Here is a 22,783-nt window from a genome sequence, read left to right on the forward strand (position 1 = left end):
AAAGCAAAGGATCTCGACTGGCTTATAAACGTTCGGTCTCCCCTAAGCCTGAAGTACAAAGTCCTTTTGTATAACTCCGTTCTTAAACCCATATGGACCTATGGCTCCGAGCTATGGGGCAATGCATCGAGAAGCAACATCGACATCATGCAGCTAGCACAGTCTAGGATTCTGAGAATCATAACAAGAGCTCCATGGTATTTTCGGAACGAGAATATACACAAAGACCCAGAAATAAAACTTGTCATTGAGACAATAACAGAGAGAAAAGTAAAATACAAGGAAAAACTAGGCTCACATCCCAATCCCCTTGCAAGAAAACTTCTTCGAGTATGCAGCCAAAGTCGACTGCACCGCAACGATCAACCAGCCCAGCGTTAAATTTGTTAGGCCACATAGCACAAATCATCTCATAAAATGATAATTAGCTAGCTTAGAATAAGATTAGAAAACTTATTGTTAGTCTCTTAAGTAAAAGAGAAGATTTAATAAATAAGAAGATTTAAAAAAAAATAAAAAAAACAAAAAAAAAAAGCAAGAAATATTTGTACAAAATAAAATAATACAATGTCCGCGATAATCAGGGAAACTATAGAAAGATACCCCCTGTTTATCTTGAGATCGATGCAGGTACTCAGCCAGTTTCGCGCGTGTATAAGCGTAAAAGAATTTGAAGAAGCTTAAAGCGAGAAGTTCGAAACGCCGACAAGCCCTTTGAACCATTGTAGGAGGAAAAAGCTGTAGTCTTAACCATATTACCTTACGTGATTATTAAAAAAGTCACTGAGGATAATATATATCTCGGTGAGACAAATATATATAGGTTCGTTAGAATGTTTTAATGAAGCACGAATGCTAATACATGACAATAAGAGAAACCTAAAAACTAAGAACTGGTCAGAGGTATCAAAAGTATTAACCAGATCGCGATTTAACTTAATATTAATCTTAATAAAGGGAAAATACAATTTAAAAATTGAGATCCCAACAATATTGATCACCTCTTTAAAAATCGAGACAGTTGAAAAACCTTAATCGATAGACCAGCAAGAGACCGACTTGGAAAACAATTCAGATACCGAAATCGAGGAAAAGGATCTAAACGATTTAACCATTCCCGCGGTCTAAAGAATACCACCAACACATGAAGAGGCATTAGAGTCAGACAAATCTGCTTCGTTAATAGGTTTACTAGATACAATAGAAACCATCATAACAGAGAAAAAACCAAGCAACAATAGCACAAACAAATATTGACTTTATTAACACCGCATCTAAGCTTATACCAGTTTTAGATGGTAATCCCGAAAATTTAAGAAGTTTCATAGATGCATTGGAAGTAATTCTGTCAATAAAAGGCGAAAACGAACAATGTAGCCAGAAATTTAATCGGAAATAAAACCTCTATTACTGACTTTATTTATCGATTAAAGAACAATGTCAAGGGCGAAACTGTTGAAGTATTGTCAGCCAAACTGATGAATATACAGCAACGTAGCAAAACTGCCAACCAATACACAAACAAAGGTTGAGCAGCTGACACAAGTTTTGGAGTGTGCATATATAATAAATGTTTTACCCATGGAATTAGCCAAACTCATCACGCAGTTAAGGCAATGACTAAAAACTGCGCTATAGATAAGGTTAACCTTATCATGCAAGCTGGTACCTTCCATACAATGAATGATGCCATATCAAAATTCGTAAATAGTTGCACAGAAGCAACTGGACAGTCAAGTTATAGTAGATCCACATTTCTTAATCCCATGTGATGGAATATTAGGCATTGATTTCATAAGAAAAGTTCAATTGCCAATTAGATTTTAATCAAAAAGTAGTTTGGCTCAAGATAAGTCCAAATAAGTTGAATTTCCCAATTTATATTGCAATAACATACAGTTCTGGTTCTACCAGCAAGATCATAGGTTGTCCGAAAAATACAAATACCCTCTGATGAAGATATTGTTTTATTACCTAACCAGAAAAATTTAAAACGGCATTTATGTTGCAAACACAGTTGCAACAACCAAAAATGAATTTGTCCGATTACTAAATACAAATGGTAAAGATCAGATAGTAAATATAAAAGATTTAAAATATGAATCACTTTCGAACTATGAAATAGTCCAAACCAATTCTTAAGCGAGAGAAAAAACTGTCATATCTCAATTATCAAAAAATGTCCACCACAATTCAAATACTAATAGATTTATGCACAAAATTTAATGAGTCCTAATACGACTTGAAAGCGAATCAATTACAATAAATAATTTCTACAAACAATTTCCCAAGCACTCCTGTATATGGATGATTTAATAGTTATTGGTTATTCCGAAAAACATATGCTTAAAAACATAACTGGTGTTTTTGAGAAATGTAGGAAATATAACCTAAAGCTATTCAATTTTCATGCATGAAGTCTCATTTTTGGGACACAAATGCACAGATCAAGGAATCTAGCCAGATGACAAAAAATATGACGTCATCAGAAATTATCCAGTCCAACATGATGCGGACAGTGCTAGACGATTTGTTGCATTTTGCAATTACTGTAGACGTTTTATACAACATTTTGCCGAATATTCTCGTCACATAACAAGATTATGTAAAAAATATGTACAATTCGAATGGACAGCTGAATGCCAACATGCCTTCGAACATCTGAAATCGGCACTAGGTAATCCCAATTTATTACCATACCCAAATTTCAGCAAAGAATTTTGCATAATAACGGATGCACGCAGTGTTAACTCAACACAAAAATGGACTTCAACTGCCAGTTGCCTACGCATCAAGAGCGTTTACAAAAGTGAAAGTAACAAAAGCACAACAGAACAAGAATTAACAGCAATTCATTGGACAATAACTTTTCAGACCATATATTTATGGTAGACATTTCACTATCAAAACAGACCACAGACCACTTACCTACCTGTTCTCTATGATAAATCCGAGATCTAAACTAACTCGTATGAGACTTGAATTAGAGGAGTATAATTTTACAGTTGAGTATCTAAAGGGGAAAGTTAACTATGTAGCTGATGAGTTATCAAGAATAGCCATCAAAGAACTACAAAAAATGACAAGAAACATAAAGAAAGTCACTACAAGATATCTAAGTAGACAAAAATCCTGCGCAGGAGATGACGAAATAGAATTGCCTAAGCAATCTATAGAAAAAGCTTCAAAGCCCAACGTATATGAAAGTCATTAAAAATGACGAAGTATCCGTGGGATCACCGTGGGAAAATATCTTTGAACATGTTACAATTGATAATTTCAAAATAATGAGCATTATTTCATTGAGAGTAGCGCTACTCAACCCGGTGACCCTAATAGAAAAATTAAAAGAAAAAGAAGCTATATTGTCTACATTTCATGACGATCCAATTCAAGGAGGTCACACAGGCATCACAAAAACCTTGGCCAAGGTCAAAAGATATTATAACTGGAAAGTTATGTCTAAAGATACAACTGACTACATTAGAAAATGTCAGAAATGCCAGAGAGTGACAAAGAAATACAACAACTCCCTTAACATTAACAGAAACTCCAATAAAAGCTTTCGACAGGGTGATAGTGGACACTATTGGTCAGCTACCAAAATCATAAAATGGTAATGAATATGCAATCACACTAATATGTGATTTAACTAAATATATAGTTGCCATACCAGTCGCAAACAAAAGCGGAAATGCTGTCGCTAAAGCTATTTATGAATCTTTTATTCTAAAGTACGGTCCAATGAAGACGTTCATTACGGCCATGGGAACCGAATATAAGAATTCAGTTATAAATGACTTGTGCAAATACTTTAAAATAAACACGAGAGAACGCTATAGTCGAGTTCCCCGACTATCTGATACCCGTTACTCAGCTAGTGAAAGTGCGAAGGAGGTCTTCAACACTGACAGTTTTTGGCGGTTTGTGGGCGTTAGAGTGGGCGTGGCAAAAAGTTTTTTGGCAAATCTATAGAAATTTACAAGACTAATACAAAAATGAAAAAATATCAAAACATTTTTCAAAAGTTTGGGCGTGGCAGCTTTGGGCGGTTTGTGGGCGTTAGAGTGACGGGTATAAAAATATAACATCAACTACACACCATCACCAGACAGTTGAAACAGTGGAAAGAAGTCAATGAACGTTCATACATATCGGTAAGCAAGAAACTATATCAGTAGGAAATAAGGTTTTATTAAAAAACGAAAAAGGTCATAAGCTAGAATCTAAATATACAGGTCCGTATAAAGTAACGAAAATAGGAGAAAATGATAAAGGTTAATATCTAATAACAAAAATAAAAAGCAAACTGTTCATAAAGACAGATTAAAAATTTTCATTTCATAAATATTTTTACTCATAGTATAATCATACATAGGCATAAAAATATTAAAAAAAAAAATTTCTATAAAAAAAAACACATTTGTATAATTTATAAGCTCTTACTTAAAAATTTTTATTTCATAATTGTAATTAGTATGGCCATGCTAAGACAAAAATACTTTTTCACATAAAATGACATTATTTTTCAAAAGGAGGAAGATGTAGTATGTACATATAGCGATGTACCACTCTAATAACACACAAACACATTGTATCACTCGGTTGCAAAGTGTACATAAACAGTCCAGCCCAAGTGCACGCGTAACACGAGCGTCCACTTGTAAGCCAACATGCATAATTGCATAGTCAGCATTCTCACGCTGGCCAAACGCCGATCGCCGCATATGTGTACCTACAGCACTCCCCCTCCTCCAGCGCCGTCGCTTGGCGACAATTCATATATATACATAAGATATGCATATAGGCGTCGCGGCAGGGCTACGCCGGCTAAGAAACCTTTGTATGGAGAACTACAAAATATTCACAAATTTACTTTGAGCGAGACCTTCCCTTCTCCAGAAATAAATAATTAGGCGTATTCTTCTCGCATAATACAGTTCTCTTAGAACTGTCATTATAAATCTTGTGAGCATCGCTGGTGAGTTTGATATGCCGAAGGGCACGTACAAAAACTCGTAATATCCTATCTGTGTAACATATGATGTTTACTTTTCGCAGTTGGCCTCTACTAGAAAATGGAAATAACCGTTGGTTGGGTTGATTAGGCTGAAACTCCGGTGTTTCGTCTGTAAGAAAAATCTTCACCTCAACCTGAAAATAACCGTTCCTTTTTGGCTTGTACTCTCCTATTATACATTTTACAACCTCTCGTGCCGAATGTTGCAAATGCGACAACTCTTGGGCAAGCTTGCTCTGTGGATACCATGCACAAACTCTGAAACTCGTTCAACAATTCAATGTTTTCCCTGTTTTTTGAGTCCTGTCACAACCTGCCTGTCTGATTTTGATATGAACTTGGTGCCATTCTTTGTGATTTGCATGTAAAAGAGTTCTACCTAATATCGCATTAAATTTTATGTCTTCATCAGCTATTACGTGGAGTTCTACGTTGAGATTTATGCCATCTAATTGAACAGGGATTATCAGAATTCCAAAAGTTACGATTTGACTTTCTCAAATTCCAATCAAACATTTTTCACCCCCTGTCAAGTTTTCTTCTCTTCAAATAGATACTTCGTTCCAACCGAAGATCTGTTCCAGTATCCACTTATCCCTTGAAAATTACCTTTCCAAACGCAATGTACTTCAACTCCAGACCTGAAGACGTAAACACGCTTGGTAGCTGGGTCTCGCCTTCCATCTGTGCTACATTTAAGTTCTCTCTGCAACGAATTCTACCTTGCATTGAGCCGCTCTATATCCGGCATCTTAAACATTTGTTGTCTCATTTTAGACAATTTCTAATGTATGACTCGTCCTCACAGCTAAAACATTTCCTAACCTTCTCAATAGTTTTAAGTACATCTTGCTCACCTTTATGAATGAATGAAGGAAGGGTCATACTTGACTCGCTTTACAGACGATTGTATTTTCTGATACGCTTCCATTTAAATATTCAACTGCCTCATAGTTATACCCGTTACTCGTAGAGTAAAATGGTATACTAGATTCGTTGAAAAGTATGTAACAGGCAGAAGGAAGCGTTTCCGACCATATAAAGTATATATATTCTTGATCAGGAACAATAGCCGAGTCGATCTGGCCATGTCCGTCTGTCCGTCCGTCTGTCTGTCCGTCTGTCCGTCCGTATGAACGTCGAGATATCAGGAACTACAAAAGCTAGAAAGTTGAGATAAAGCATACAGACTCCAGGGACATAGAAGCAGCGCAAGTTTGTCGATTCATGTTGCCACGCCTACTCTAACGCCCACAAACCGCCCAAAACTGCCACGACCACACTTTTGAAAAATGTTTTAATATTTTGTCATTTTAATATTGGTCTTGTAAATTTCTATCGATTTGCAAAAAAACTTTCTGCCACGCCCACTATAACGCCTACAAACCGCCAAAAACTGCGTTTAAGGCTCTCCTTCTCTCTTCCACTAGCTGAGTAACGGGTATCAGATAGTCGGGGAACTCGACTATAGCGTTCTCTCTTGTTTTATCTTGGTATAATAACGCCGTGTCACCCCTGTCGTCTATCAAGTCAACGATTAACCACTGCTGATGACACCCTCACACCAAATCCACTGAACAATGTCTGGTGAACTAATTCCTGAAATCTGTGACACACTTCCTTCCACATTCTTTAACGTAAACCATTACCTTCCCGAACTAGAAATTTCGACCTGGCAATGCCCACCTATACCTGTACACTCAACATTCCGAACTGCCTGCACATCATTAGATGTTACGGATGCAAACGATTTATCTACGTCTTGATCATCATCCACTTCGATTTAATCATTATCCGAATTCAAGCCATAGCGAGCAGACTGTTTGCTGTTCATGTTTCCTTATACCTCCGCTTAGTCCAAATTCTGTTAATTTTTCTAATAAATTTGCAACTAGCAGTGCCAAAATCTCTTTCCTGTTCATTTTTAAACTTCAAAATAGTAATAAAAAATAATAAAAAAAAAACAGAAAATAGTATAATAGTATAGTACATAAAGGTAATGCTTATCAAATATAACAGATTAAATCCAAAATCTGCAACTAGGCCCAAGAATACAGCTTAACTCTACCACGAAAAGCTAATTTAAAAAATGTTAAACTTAACACTAAATTCCTTTTAATTCAACAGCACAATTACGTAATATTAATACGTTAGAAGAAAATAATCCAGTTACGTCTTCTCTTGCACCGTCTTTCGCTGCCGATCGCTTCCCGCCAAATCGAAAAATTTTCTGCCACTCACCAATGCTGTAACTTCAAGTTTGGTGTCGCTGCCTCTTTTTTCTAGATCTTTCTTTTTGTCCAACTACTCGCTACTGCTGAGCGTGCAATTTGCAGTTCAAGTGGTCAGACCATACATGACATATGCATGCCTTCTGCATACATATGTATATAATAATAAGTACTATATATACGGGTCAGCTCAGCCCAAGTTAAGCGCATAAGAAACATTCGAATAAAGTATCTCTAACTGAGCAGACGATCTGACTCTAAAAATACTGAACCTTCTTTGGGATCCTTGCGAACATCATATGGTGACCGTGACAGGAGGTCAGGACCTCAGGACTTTAGGACCTCAGGACGTCAGGACATCAGGACATGAGACTAAGTCTCGCCTCCGCCTGACAACCACCTTGCCTTGCCACCTTGTCAACCAAATCACCGATAAAATTTTTGCAAAAATAATAACAACACGCAACAATTGATGGCAGAGGAGGCACAATTTTTAAACGCGCAGCCCACGATACAAAGGGACTTGCCAACGTTAGAAGAAGCTCTGCAGCAAAACCGTGCAGATGGACCACGCCCACTCACAATAGCTGAGTACCGGGCAAGGCAGGAAAGGAAGGAACCAAAGAAGCACAAACGCTCCGGAAAAAGGGTAAAGCTACACAACAACGCCGACTGGTCAAGGAAATGACCCAGTTGGCCAGAGACGAGACATCCCGGCAATGCTACAAAGAGCGTCTGAAAAACATTGAACATTGAACAAGCTTTCGCAAGGTGCGAAACAACGCAAACGGGCTGGATAAATAAATGCCAATGACCCAATTTGCCTTAGTTTTAATTTCTAAATTCAAGCCGATGCGGGAAACCGCGGCTTGAAAAACACTAATATCTGTTAGGCTTTTTACTAACAATGCGGTTGGACAATTTTTTTTATTATTGTAAACAAATATGTGAGCCAACCACATATATTAACAACTAATATTTCCACGTCTGCAAAATTTTTTTAAAAATGACAAAATATAACAATTCTTAATTCCTAAACGTAAAAATTATTATTTTTGATTTTCTAGAAGAAGAAAATAATATAATAATCATGAGAAATACTTATTAATAGAAAATCTCACTTTTTCCTTCAAAAAACGTTTCATTGAATATAAACTAAAAAATGGGATGGTTTAGCGATTGAAGTGAGGGAAAAGACAATACTGCCAACGTAGTTAAAAACGAAAAAATTATTGATCACACAGACGATATAAATGCGTTGTGGATCTTATTACTGATCATTACAATAGTACTAATTCTACAATTTCTGCTTACAATTTACGTTAAGCATAACAAAATCATCAAAAAACCTTATATGAATAGGGCAAATCGTTTAGACCAGATAAAAAAAAACAAAAAAACAAGAAAGAACGCTATAGTCGAGTTCTCCGACTATCTGATACCCGTTACTCAGTGAAAGTGCAAAGGAGAGTCTTCAACACTGACAGTTTTTGGCGGTTTGTGGGCGTTAGAGTGGGCGTGGCAAAAAGTTGTTTGGCAAATCTATAGAAATTTACAAGACTAATACAAAAATGAAAAAATATCAAAACATTTTTCAAAAGTGTGGGCGTGGCAGCTTTGGGTGGTTTCTGGGCGTTAGAGGGGGGTGGCAAAAAGTTTTTTGACAAATCGATAGAAATTTATAAGACCAATACAAAAATGAAAAACTATAAAAACATTTTTCAAAAGTGTGGGCGTGGCAGTTTTGGGCGGTTTGTGGGCGTTAGAGTGGGCGTGGCAACATGAATCGACAAACTTGCGCTGTGTCTATGTCCCTGGAATCTGTATGCTTAATCTCAACTTTCTAGCTTTTGTAGTTCCTGAGATCTCGACGTTCATACGGACATGACCAAGTCGACTCGGCTATTGATCCTGATCAAGAATATATATACTTTACATGGTCGGAAACGCTTCCTTCTGCCTGTTACATACTTTTCAACGAATCTAGTAAACCCTTTTACTCTACGAGTAACGTGTATAAAAATATAACATCAACTACACACCATCACCAGACAGTTGAAACAGTGGAAAGAAGTCAATGAACGTTCATACATATTGGTAAGCAAGAAACTATATCAGTAGGAAATAAGGTTTTATTAAAAAACGAAAAAGGTCATAAGCTAGAATCTAAATGTACAGGTCCGTATAAAGTAACGGAAATAGGAGAAAATGATAAAGGTTAATATCTAATAACAAAAATAAAAAGCAGACTGTTCATAAAGACAGATTAAAAATTTTCATTTCATAAATATTTGTACTATAGTATAATCATACATAGGCATAAAAATATTAAAAAAAAAAATTTCTATAAAAAAAAACACATTTGTATAATTTATAAGCTCTTACTTAAAAATTTTTATTTCATAATTGTAATTAGTATGGCCATGCTAAGACAAAAATACTTTTACCCCGGCTAAGAAACCTTTGTATGGAGAACTACAAAATATTCACAAATTTACTTTGAGCGAGACCTTCCCTTCTCCAGAAATAAATAATTAGGCGTATTCTTCTCGCATAATACAGTTCTCTTAGAACTGTCATTATAAATCTTGTGAGCATCGCTGGTGAGTTTGATATGCCGAAGGGCACGTACAAAAACTCGTAATATCCTATCTGTGTAACATATGATGTTTACTTTTCGCAGTTGGCCTCTACTAGAAAATGGAAATAACCGTTGGTTGGGTTGATTAGGCTGAAACTCCGGTGTTTCGTCTGTAAGAAAAATCTTCACCTCAACCTGAAAATAACCGTTCCTTTTTGGCTTGTACTCTCCTATTATACATTTTACAACCTCTCGTGCCGAATGTTGCAAATGCGACAACTCTTGGGCAAGCTTGCTCTGTGGATACCATGCACAAACTCTGAAACTCGTTCAACAATTCAATGTTTTCCCTGTTTTTTGAGTCCTGTCACAACCTGCCTGTCTGATTTTGATATGAACTTGGTGCCATTCTTTGTGATTTGCATGTAAAAGAGTTCTACCTAATATCGCATTAAATTTTATGTCTTCATCAGCTATTACGTGGAGTTCTACGTTGAGATTTATGCCATCTAATTGAACAGGGATTATCAGAATTCCAAAAGTTACGATTTGACTTTCTCAAATTCCAATCAAACATTTTTCACCCCCTGTCAAGTTTTCTTCTCTTCAAATAGATACTTCGTTGCAACCGAAGATCTGTTCCAGTATCCACTTATCCGTTGAAAATTACCTTTCCAAACGCAATGTACTTCAACTCCAGACCTGAAGACGTAAACACGCTTGGTAGCTGGGTCTCGCCTTCCATCTGTGCTACATTTAAGTTCTCTCTGCGACGAATTCTACCTTGCATTGAGCCGCTCTATATCCGGCATCTTAAACATTTGTTGTCTCATTTTAGACAATTTCTTTTAATGTATGACTCGTCCTCACAGGTGAAACATTTCCTAACCTTCTCAATAGTTTTAAGTACATCTTGCTCACCTTTATGAATAAATGAAGGAAGGGTCATACTTGACTCGCTTTACAGACGATTGTATTTTCTGATACGCTTCCATTTAAATATTCAACTGCCTCATAGTTATACCCGTTACTCGTAGAGTATAATGGTATACTAGATTCGTTGAAAAGTATGTAACAGGCAGAAGGAAGCGTTTCCGACCATATAAAGTATATATATTCTTGATCAGGAACAATAGCCGAGTCGATCTGGCCATGTCCGTCTGTCCGTCCGTATGAACGTCGAGATCTCAGGAACTACAAAAGCTAGAAAGTTGAGATAAAGCATACAGACTCCAGGGACATAGAAGCAGCGCAAGTTTGTCGATTCATGTTACCACGCCTACTCTAACGCCCACAAACCGCCCAAAACTGCCACGCCCACACTTTTGAAAAATGTTTTGAAATTTTTCAACGAATCTAGTATACCATTATACTCTACGAGTAACGGGTATAACTATGAGGCAGTTGAATATTTCATTTTTATATTAGTCTTGTTATTTTCTATCGATTTACCAAAAAACTTTTTGCCACGCCCACTCTACGGACGGACAGACGGACGAACAGACGGACAGACGGACATGGGCAGATCGACTCGGCTATTGTTCCTGATGAAGAATATATATACTTTACATGGTCGGAAACGCTTTTCTTCTGCCTGTTACATACTTTTCAACGAATCTAGTCTACCAATTATGATTCGATGTATTTCAATATGTTTATTCGAGTAGTTGTACAAATTATGATAAGATTAGTGCGGTCTGCACGTAATGAGCCGAATTCGTATATTAGTGCGTGGCGATGACCGACGCTTGTTATCTCCAAATCTCGACTGCCCTCGTCTCTGTCCCCGGCAACGTCGTTGGCTTTGTCGCTGGCTACGTTCTTCAGCAAAGCTTAGCTTTCCTCTCGAAAACTCCAAAGTGTTTTCATTAAGCCGGGCATAAGCAAAAAGTAACTCCAGTTAACTCCTCCCTTACTAAGATGAATGCTGTCCTCAGTGTTTTCAAATTATATGGTTGATGATGAACGGGAATCCTAACGATCGGTGCTTTGTTTGACGTTGGCCCTGGTGGTCTTGTAGTGTCGTCACAATGCGCATGTTGGGTAGAGTAGTTGGTGGGGGAGAACTCAATGTATTTTGGTGATTGAAGTGTCGATTTGTTCTCTCCGGTTGCCGCAATCAAGTATGTTGTTTAGGCCGATACGATTTAAGAGCTTTCTTTAACATTTTGTTTAAATTTTTATAGAATACAAAAAATATAAATTGCAAGTACATTGATGGTTAATAATAGTGATAATAATAATAATGTACAACGCTCGTTGATTAAATTTGTTTTTTATCATGATGTAGGAATAGGATGAAGAAGGCCATTAATAACACTGGTGGGTTTTTGTTTTTTATTCTGAGTTATTGTTCTGTAAGCTGTGCTTTTTGATTTTAATGTCTATTGTTGTTTTGCTGCTTAATTTTTGGGTCGAAAGGTTTTAGTTGCGTGAATTTAAAGTTTTTGAAATCGTTAGAGAAGGTCGTTCAAGATTTACTTTTAGGCTGTACCTAAGGAGTTGACGATTTTTTATTTTGTACTGAAAGTTTGGGGTAGTTGTCTAAATTTTATAAATGTTTAGGTAAGTATACAAATTGACACTACTAAGATATAAATGACGGACTTAAACAAAAAAAATAATAATCCTAACGTAAATTATCTTTATGCACTACCCTCCCCTTTATTAAGACACTTGTCCCAATGTCTGCTTCAATTTTCTCTTCTCTGTAGCGTGGGGTAAGTTTATTTCCGAGTCGTTTGTTTTGCTTTACAAAGACAGTGTCCCCGACCTGGAAAGTTCTGTCACATCTTGATTTATTAATTCTTCTTAATTGTATTTCTTGTGCTCTGTCTATTTTTTCTGAGATTTCCTCTGCAAATTCTGAGGGCATTGCATGCATAATGTCGATCGGCTTTTTATTAGTGACCGAATGTACTGTTTTGTTGTATTCCACTGTAGCTTGAAGTATGAGATTTACCGTATCACCTATGCCTTTTTCTAGTTTTAGGCATCGTGCAATTTCTAACAGTGTACTGTGGAACCTTTCCACCTGTCCGTTTGAGGTACTATGATAGGGTGGTGAATTTTTCACTTGAACATTGAACCGGTTTGATAAAAGTGACCTGATTGACTCAGAGTTTATTGATGGTTCATTATCGCAAAATATTGTCTTTGAATTTGGGTAGAGATTCATTAATTGCATTATTGCGGGCTCTATGTCAGCTATATTTCTAGAACCTATGGGTTGAACAACTGCAAATTTGGAGAATTTATCTATACAGGTCAGGAAATATCTCCTGTCTGTAGAGAAAATATCAATGTGTAATGTCTCGCCGATTTGTGAAGGAATAGGCGTTGTCCCAAGGACTTGTTTCTGCGGATGACGTACGTACTTGGCTTTTCTACAAACCAGGCAGTTACCTACTATACTGGCTGCCAGTTGGGACATCTTTGGGAAAAAATAATCTTGCAGAATATGTTTAACGTTTTCCTGCGCTGCCCTGTGCGCCCTGCTGTGTTCAACTGCTACTATTTCTTTTTGTTCCTCTTTGCTATAGATGTCGATCACCAATTTTTTTGTATGCCGGAAAGTCGTTGCCGGGAACTCTTCTATAAGTCTGTTCTGGATGAATGCTAGTATGGGCAATCCGCAGAATATTGCATTTACGACGTCCTGTTTAACTATGTCGCGAATTCTGCCTATTAACGATTCCTTATTTACGAATTGTATAACGTGCCTTGACTTGCTACCAAATATAATAAAGCTGCGAGTATTATCCTCTGTGCTTTCTTCTATTAATATTTGGTTTCTAAAGCAGTTGACTGGCTTGTCAACTGTTTCAATAGTATATGAAAGCGAAAGTTCGCTATGTATAGTTGCCATATCTGACTGAAGGTCGCTTTCTAAAGCGTGGATTGCCTGCCTGGATAGTGCATCTGCGACATGGTTCTCCTTCCCTGGCTTATACAAAATTTTTGCGTTGTGCTCATCTACAAATGCCTTCCACCTTTTGATTTTAGCATTTGTGTTTTTATCTGACACGGCAAATGATAGTGGTTTATGGTCCGTGTAAATATTCAGATTTTTAGCGCCATACAGATAGTCCTTTAATGTTTTTAAAGCAAATACAATGGCTAGAAGCTCTCTTTCGTTTGTTGCGAAACCAAGCTCTCTACCTTTTAAGGATCTAGATATCATCGTAATAGGCTTGCCGTTTTGTGATAAAACTGCGCTCAGACCAAGAGCTGAAGCGTCCGTAGTTAAATCAAAAGGCTTTGTGTAGTCTGGGTAAGGTAACATTACATTTTCAGACACTAAGATATTTTTCAGCTTCTCAAATGCAGAGCGTTGCTTGTCATCAAAAATAATGGGTATCTTCTTAGAACGAGCGGCGGAAACTTTTCCGTTTTCTCCTTTGAGGATTTCATTCAAAGGTCGAGCTATTGAGGCAAAGTTCTTTATAAAACAGCGATAATAGCTTGCTAACCCTAAAAAGGATCTAACGTTGAACAAGTTAGTGGGTTCTTCATAGTTAAGGATAGCCTCTACTTTTTTAGGATTTGTTGTGATGCCGTCTTTAGATACTATGAATCCCAAATATGCGACACTTTCCTTAAAGAAGTTCGATTTCTCCTTAGACACCCTCATATTGGCTTTAAGTAGTCTATCTAGTACCCAACGGATATGATTCAGATGGTCCTCAAGTCGTTCGGAAAAGATAATAACGTCGCGACGTAAACGAAACAAGACTTTCCTATTTGGGGCCTAAGTACGTCATCTATGGCACGTTGGAACATACTGGGTGCATTTTTAAGGCCGAAGGGAAGTCTACAAAACTCATATTTTCCATGTGCAACTGAAAATGCGGTTTTTTCCCTATCATTTTCTGCAAGTAGGATTTGATGAAATCCAGACTTTAGATCTAGAGTGGTAAAAAATCTGGCTTTTCTCAAATTTGAAAGGATGAATACAACATTTGGCACCGGGTATTTGTCGTACACTGTCTTTGAGTTTAGCTTCCGAAAATCTATATCCATCCTTTTTTTCTTATTTCCCTTCTCATCTGTACCCTTCTTGTCGACTACCCAAACTGGATTGTTGTAGGGTGAGCGCGAAGGTCGTATAATTCCGTCTTTTAACAATGCCTTTGTTTCCTCATTTACAAAATCTGCTACGCCCATGGGGTATGGATAAAGTCTAGAGTATACCGGTTGGTCATCTTCCGTGCGTATGGTAGCAATAATATTGGTATTGAATGGCAGTGCCTCTTCTGGTTCTGCAAAGACACCCAATCGGTCTTTTAGCATGCTGTGGAATTTGTCGGCAATCTGGTTTGGTACTACGATGTCTTTTATGTCAGAGAAATTAACGCTATTACATTTTACAAATTTAATTGGTTCGACTGAGTTTTCGATTTTTAATATTTTCTTTTTTAAGTCCAATGTTGCATTTATTTGCGTAAGAGTGTCAAAACCTAATATAGCGTCAAAGCTTGAGAGATCCGGTAGAATGAAAAAGGGAATGGTCTTGCTGAAAAGTTCAACAATGCATTTATATTTCACCGTGTTGCAACCATGAAGAAACTTAACTGTAAATTCTTTTTGTACGGGCGTAATGTACTTAAGTTCAGTGAGAGGCTGTATGTAGTTTTTTGAAGAGCCGGTGTCGATTAAGATTTTTATGGTTTTCCCTGCTATTTTCCTCTCTATAAACGGTAGCAAGGACCTTTGGCTAAAAAATGCACATTGTCATAATCTGTAAGTTCGTGGTCAATATCTTCAACAGTTGCTGTTGCCCCCTGTTCATAATCATTTTCATCTGACTCCTCTAGATCTTCTTCTTCGGCTAAATGGTTCACTCGTTGATGTTTCGGTCCTGTAAACCTGGCAGTGCCACTATTTGGTCTCTTTGTTGTACGTTCATAGTCAATTTGTGCCTGAACAGGCCTTGAGTTATTTTGTTGTTGCTGTTGAGTTGGCCAAACATTTTGAAATTGTGGTAAGCTACCCTGGTTCGAGATTGGTGCTTGCCTAAGTTGGTCCGATCGAATGGTTCGCATAGAAACGTCAGTATCAAACAGCTGAGTCGGTGCCTGGACTGGTATTTGAACTGCTTGGCTTTCGAAACTAGGCACAAATTGACGCTTACTAAAATAGGGGTTCTTGCCTTGCATATTAGTACTTATATCCCTATTAAAATTTTTTTCCGGCTTTGAACCTTTGTCCTGCGAGCTTCTTGAGTAGTTCAGAGCGAATTGATAACGCTCGTGGTTTGACTCAACCTCCTGTGCTAGAGCAAGGGCTGTTGGTAAGTCCTTGGGTCCTTTGGCAAACAGGATATCGCTCAATGACTTTTTTGTACCTGTTATAAATACACGTAACGCATCAGCCCTATACTTTTCATTGAGTGACATCGACAAAGGTTTATCGCACGTCATTATAGTCTTATTTGTAAGCAGAGTCAATTTCTTTTCTACCTCATCATAGAATTCTGTTAGTGTCATATCGCCCTGTCTCAACGTCGACAACTCTTGCTCAATTAGGTAAATGGGCCTTTTGTCAGCGTATGTAAAGTCAAGGCGATTGATTATTGCCTTAAAATTCAACGGCGTGCTGAACGAAGATAGCACGTTGTTTGTAGCGTTTTTAATTTTATTACGGATAATTCCAAGGGCTTGATAATATTTTGAACTTCCCTCGTATGATTCATAAACTTTAAAAGCGACATGAGCCGCTTTTCGCCACGACACGTATGTCTCACTTTCGCCCTCAAAGTCTGGCAGCGACTTTACTATGTCTAAAGATTCATTACACTAACACCCGGTATAAGTTCAGCATCTGTGTAAGTTTCAACTTCTGGTGTGTTTACTGTAAGTTTCCCTATGCGTTCATTGATCGCTTGTAATTCTTTGTCAAATAATTCTTTTTGACTTGCAAGCGCACCACCGACGGCATTTTCTACTATTGCTTTTAGTTGATTTGCTGATAACTCCATTTCACTAGTTTTGTTTTCTGTTTTCGGGTTTCTTTCGATTGCTGTTTCCAATTGGCTAATCCCTTTTAATACTCTATTCCAACTTGATATTAAGTCGTCGATCTCTTTATCACTATCGCCCATCAATGTGTTATTTATAACCTTCAATAACCTTCACGACGTGGAGTTCACGTGTTTATGAAAAATTTTTTATTTTTTTTTTTAATAATTAATTAATATTTCAATACATCCTACAAGTTGTAAGTACAACGCCCAGTACTTACAACTTGTGGGATGTATTGAAATATTTAGTGTTTTTATTTTAATCGCCGCTTGAGTAGATCTGCTCCAGGTGTTGCGTTTCTCCTTTTGATATCGTGTGTTTAGATTAAGTTGCCTCCTTTTAATAACGTACGTTTTTGATTTAGTTGAGCGCCAATTATGATTCGATGTATTTCAATATGTTTATTCGAGTAGTTGTACAAATTATGATAAGACTAGTGCGGTCTGCACGTAATTAGTGCGTGGCGATGACCGACGCTTGTTATCTCCAAATCTCGACTGCCCTCGTCTCTGTCCCCGGCAACGTCGTTGGCTTTGTCGCTGGCTACGTTCTTCAGCAAAGCTTAGCTTTCCTCTCGAAAGCTCCAAAGTGTTTTTATTAAGCCGGACATAAGCAAAAAGTAACTCCAGTTAACTTACCCATTAACTCTACGAGTAACGGGTATAAATAGAGTAGAAGAAGACTTCATAAAAACTTTTTTTTACGACAAGAATGGAATGGAGCGAAATAGCGATACAAATATACGAATTTCGCTACAGGTTTGATAAGTCTTATAAATGTATCAATAGAGATGCAGAAATAAAATCCGAAACTTTGAAAAATCATATATAGATAGTTGTAGGAGAATATAATAATATAGTTACATTAGTAAATAAATATGCAAATAGACTCACATCTGAACATAATAACAAATGTTTGAGGGTTAAAAAATCCCTAAACACAAGATTAAATAATATCAGAAAAATAAGGCTTATAGATGTACCAGAAAGTCTAAGTCAATTGGTTGAATTCAACCCAGACCAGTTTAAAGAACTAGACGAATCTGTACAATCAGGCGGCGTTGAGTCCGATAGTGACATTGAAACACTAGAAGGAAGGGACCAAATTGAATTTAAATCCGAAACAATAACAATTTCTGAAATGGCACAGACAGTGACAGACTTTATCAGGCTAGCCACATCTCTGATACCAGAGTTTGATGGTAAACCAGAAAATCTACAAAGTTTATTGGATGCTCTAGGTCTACTAGACAGCTTAAAGAGCACACATGAAACGAATGCGATAAGCCTAATAAAAACTAAACTTAAAGGCCATGTAAGAAACCTTATAAGTAATGAGCAGACAATTGCTGCAATCATTACACAACTGTCAAGTGCAGTAAAAGGAGAATCGGTAGAAGTGATATCTGCCAAGCTTCTCAATCTACAACAGAGAAATAAAACGGCTAGCCAATACACCCAAGAGGTGGAGAAACTGACAAAGGCCCTTGAAGGTGCCTATATCAGTGAAGGTCTCAGCCAGTCTTTAGCGAATAAATACAGCACTACAACAGCTGTAAAAGCAATGACACAGAATTGATCCATTGATAAGGTAAAACTTATCATGCAAGCAGGCACATTCACAAACATGAATGATGCCATCTCCAAATTTGTAAACAGTTGCACAGAGATAACAGGTCAGAGTAACACTGTACTCTATTATCGACGAGGTGCTAATAATAATAATAGAGGAGGCCGAGGTTATAATCGTGGAAGAAAAATCTACCACAACAATTACAACCGAGGCAGCAATAACAACCACAATAATAACTTTAATAACCGTGGAGGTAGAAGAGGCCAAAACCAAGGGAGAGGCCGCGGAAACTACTTCCAGAGTAATAATAATAATAATAGCAATGTGAGAATCACGCAAAATACGTCGGAAAACTCACAGAACCCTTTAGGAAACCACCAATAAATGATAAAGTTCATTCCATCAATTATAGTCTTAATATATTCGTAACTTTCCATAATCATTCAACTGAAAATAAACTAACACTTCTCATTGATACTGGTGCAGATATCTCAGTTCTGAAGGTAAATTCTAATAACTTCCAAATTCAAACAGAAAAAATAATAAATATCGAAGACCAAGGTGTGATAAAGTCTCGAGGAACAACCTCAATAGAACTCCAATAGACAAAATATATTATTCCACATGAATTTCACTGGGTAGACCCAAATTTTGCAATACCATGTGATGGAATAATAGGCATTGATTTTATAAAGAAATTCAATTGTCAACTAGATTTCAAACCAAGTAAAGACTGGTTTATAATTAGACCCCAAAATTGAAATTATCCAATATATGTTCCGATAACATATAGCGCTGGCAACAATACAGTTCTTCTGCCAGCCAGATCACAAGTTATTCCGAAAATAGACATTAATGCTGTAAATATTTACATATTTGTGCCTAATCAGGAAATACACAATGGGATTTATGTTGCAAATACAATAGCAGCATCAAAACATTTATATATTCGACTTCTAAATACAACTAATTTCGACCAATTGGTCAAAGTAAACAAAATTCAATATGAAAATTTAAAAGATTATGACATTCATAATACCAACACTAAAAATAGAAGCGAACAAGTAGTTTCAAAACTAAAGAAAAATTTTCCAGACCAATTCAAAAATCAATTAACTGAATTATGCACACAGTATAGTGATGTGTTCGGACTGGAAACCGAATCAACCGAATATCAACAAACAACTTTTATAAACAAACATTAAGACTTAAAGATGATGAACCCATTTATATAAAAAACTATTATAAACTAACTACTAGCCATATTGAAGAAATTCAAAAACATGTAGGGAAATTAATTAGCGACAAAATCGTCGAACCGTCTGTATCCGAGTATAACAGCCCACTCTTGTTAATTCCGAAAAAATCATTACTAAATTCGCAAGAGAAGAAATGGCGATTAGTAATTGACTATCGTCAAATAAATAAAAAACTACTTTCTGACAAATTTCCACTCCCTAGAATTGATGAAATTTTAGATCAACTATGTCGAGCTAAATACTTTTCATGCCTTGACCTGATGTCAGGTTTCCACCAAATAGAACTTGAGGAAAACTCAAGGAATATAACATCTTTTTCAACGAGCAATGGCTCATACCGCTGCACGCGATTACCATTTGGTCTTAAAATAGTACCAAATTCATTTCAGAGGATGATGACTATATCATTCTCGGGTTTAGAACCCTCTCAGGCATTCCTTTATAAGGATGACTTAATGGTGATAGGATGTTCAGAAAAACACATGATTAAAAACTTAACTGACGTATGTAGGAAATATAACCTAAAGTTGCATCCAGAAAAATGTTCATTTTTCATGCACGAAGTGACATTCCTAGGTCACAAATGCACAGACAATGGAGTATTGCCAGATGACAAGAAATATGACGTCATCAAAAATTATCCTGTCCCTCATGATGCGGACAGCGCAAGACGATTTGTAGCATTCTGCAACTATTATCGTCGATTTATAAGGAACTTCGCCGACTATTCACGGCACATAACTGGATTATGTAAAAAGAATGTCTCTTTTGAATGGTCAAGCGAATGCCAGAACGCATTAGAATACCTTAAAGAAAATCTTATGCACCCCAGATTATTACAATATCATGATTTTCGCAAAGAATTTTGCATTGTAACAGATGCTAGTAAACAAGCTTGCGGAGCAGTTCTAAGGCAGAACCGTAACGGGATTCCGCTCCCAATACCTTATGCATCACGTTCTTTTACAAAAGGAGAAAGCAATAAGAGTACAACGGAACAAGAACTAGCGGCAATTCATTGGGCAATTACCCATTTTAGACCATATATTTATGGCAAACATTTCACCATTAAAACGGACCACAGACTTTTAACGTACCTATTTTCTATGAGTAATCCCAGTTCTAAATTAACTCGCATGCGGTTAGAGCTTGAAGAATACGACTTCACTGTAGAATACCTAAAGGGGAAAGATAATTTTGTAGCAGACGCACTCTCGCGTATAAATATAACAGAACTCAAAGACATGCAACATAAAGTCCTGAAAGTCCCTACCAGGCAACAAAGTAGACAAGATAAAAACTGTACAATAACAAATAAGGAACTATTGCCTAGGCAAAGTATCCAAAATGTATTGTAACGAACTGTTTTTCTTATTTCGGCTCGCTACGAAATGCAACGGCTAGCTCAGAGATTTTGTTTGTTCGTCCCACCAAATTTATGATTTGTGTGATTGCCCGACCAAAAAGAAGACAGATTCTCAGATTTAACCACTTTTATTTATCGTCACTGGTTGACCAGGATTCGGTGATCCTCGCCGCTGGATGCACGTCGTTGCTCCCTCGTCGTCCTTCCGTCGTACGCCTGCGTCGCTGCCGACGGGGATCCGCACCGGCTCGCCTGGGGCTTAGGATGTTATGGGGCAGGGTGTATCGTCCACGAGTTGAGCTAGCGCTCCCCTCCGAACCACCGTTGCGACCACTGACTCCACTGTCCCTTTCTGACTACGCTAGGTCCTCGCCGAAGGATAGCCTGCGGGCTCGACCGGGGCTTAGGATGTTATGGGGCAGGGTGTATCGTCCACGAGTTAAGCTAGCGCTTCCCTCCGAACCACCGTTGCGACCACTGACTCCACCGTCCCTTTCTGACCACGCTAGGTCCTTGTGTTCGCTCGCTGATCTTCACGTGCGGCGATCCACTCTGGATGACGCACTTGTGTTCCCGTCGTTTCACTGTCACTCGGTATCGACTCTTCGCGTACTTCTTCGCTTTCCGTATGGCTGTAAGGCCCTCGCGTACTTCTTCTTGACTCTCTGGCTGTAAGGCCCTCGCGTACTTCTTCTTGACTGTCCCGAGCTGCGCCGGCGCCGTCCCTTATATCGGCTGCGGGAATCCCGTTATTTTCCGTTTTGCACACGGCTCGCTTGGGTACAAGGTCCAAACATGTCCCGTTAGTTCACGGTGCGTCCTCTTTGTGCCTGTCCAAAGTCCGCACCGTTACCGTATGACCTCTACGCCCTTGGCGGGTTCGAGTCCAAGGTCCAGCGCGGTACCGTTAATTCACGGTCTCTCCGCTTTGCCGGGGTCCAAGGTCCATTATTTACCCTTCGACCTGACCGCCCTTGGCTCCTCTCGCATTCCAGCCGTCTTCGCTGTTGCTATGCCGATCTCCTACACCCGGATTTGTGGGGAGTTTTAAGACTCCTCACATCTCCCCCTTTCTTCGGAAGATTTCAAAAGAATGCTGCTTCCGGCGGTCCTCTGCTTCGGTGTCTCCTTGCATGGGCAACTTCCTCAATCACCTCTCGTCGACCCTGCGCCCTTTGTTCTCAGCCTGGCAGTCGCAGCTTATTAGACCCCGTCGTTTAGCGTCTTGACTTGGCATCTTGAACCTCCTTGCGCCTTCCTGATCGCAGCCTTACGTCTCAGCGTATTCGAGCATCTCGACGTGGCATCTTGATCCTCACCGTTCCATTCTCCTCACGTCGACCGGCGCCTCCTTGATGTCAGCCCGACAGCCTCAGCCTAGTAGACCCTGTCGTTCGACATCTTGACTCGGCATCTTGATCCTCGCGCCCTTCTCCAGCCTCCTGTATCTGTTGCCATCCGCTTCTCGTCACCAGCTCCGCATTTAAACTTGCCGCCTCTTCCTCGCTTCGCATCTCTGGCAACTCCACCGATACTCACCATGATCGACTTATCGATGTTGGCGACCGGCGTTGCCACCTCCGATTCCTACCGATATTGTCCCATCGCTGATTGCGCGATCGAGTTATCGATATTGGCGACCGGCGTTGCCACTTCCTATTCCGATGTTCCGATGTCGTGCCGATTGCTGCCAATAGTGTGGCAGCGTGTTGAAAATCAATTTAATATCCAG

The 22,783-nt window shown here is 38.3% G+C and overlaps 1 long non-coding RNA gene across 1 annotated transcript; it reads right to left on the minus strand.

The window, feature by feature from the left end:
• Nucleotides 1–11,461: 11,461 nt before the first annotated feature.
• Nucleotides 11,462–16,981, minus strand: LOC120321104. Its single transcript, XR_005560661.2, has 2 exons — nt 16,635–16,981; nt 11,462–12,230 (listed from the first exon to the last, which is right to left on the minus strand). It is a non-coding gene; the product is annotated as an uncharacterized LOC120321104 (long non-coding RNA).
• Between the last annotated feature and the right edge of the window lie 5,802 nt (nt 16,982–22,783).

Source organism: Drosophila yakuba, chromosome 2R (genome assembly GCF_016746365.2).
Source record: "Drosophila yakuba strain Tai18E2 chromosome 2R, Prin_Dyak_Tai18E2_2.1, whole genome shotgun sequence".
In the NCBI taxonomy this organism is placed as follows: Eukaryota; Metazoa; Arthropoda; class Insecta; order Diptera; family Drosophilidae; genus Drosophila; species Drosophila yakuba.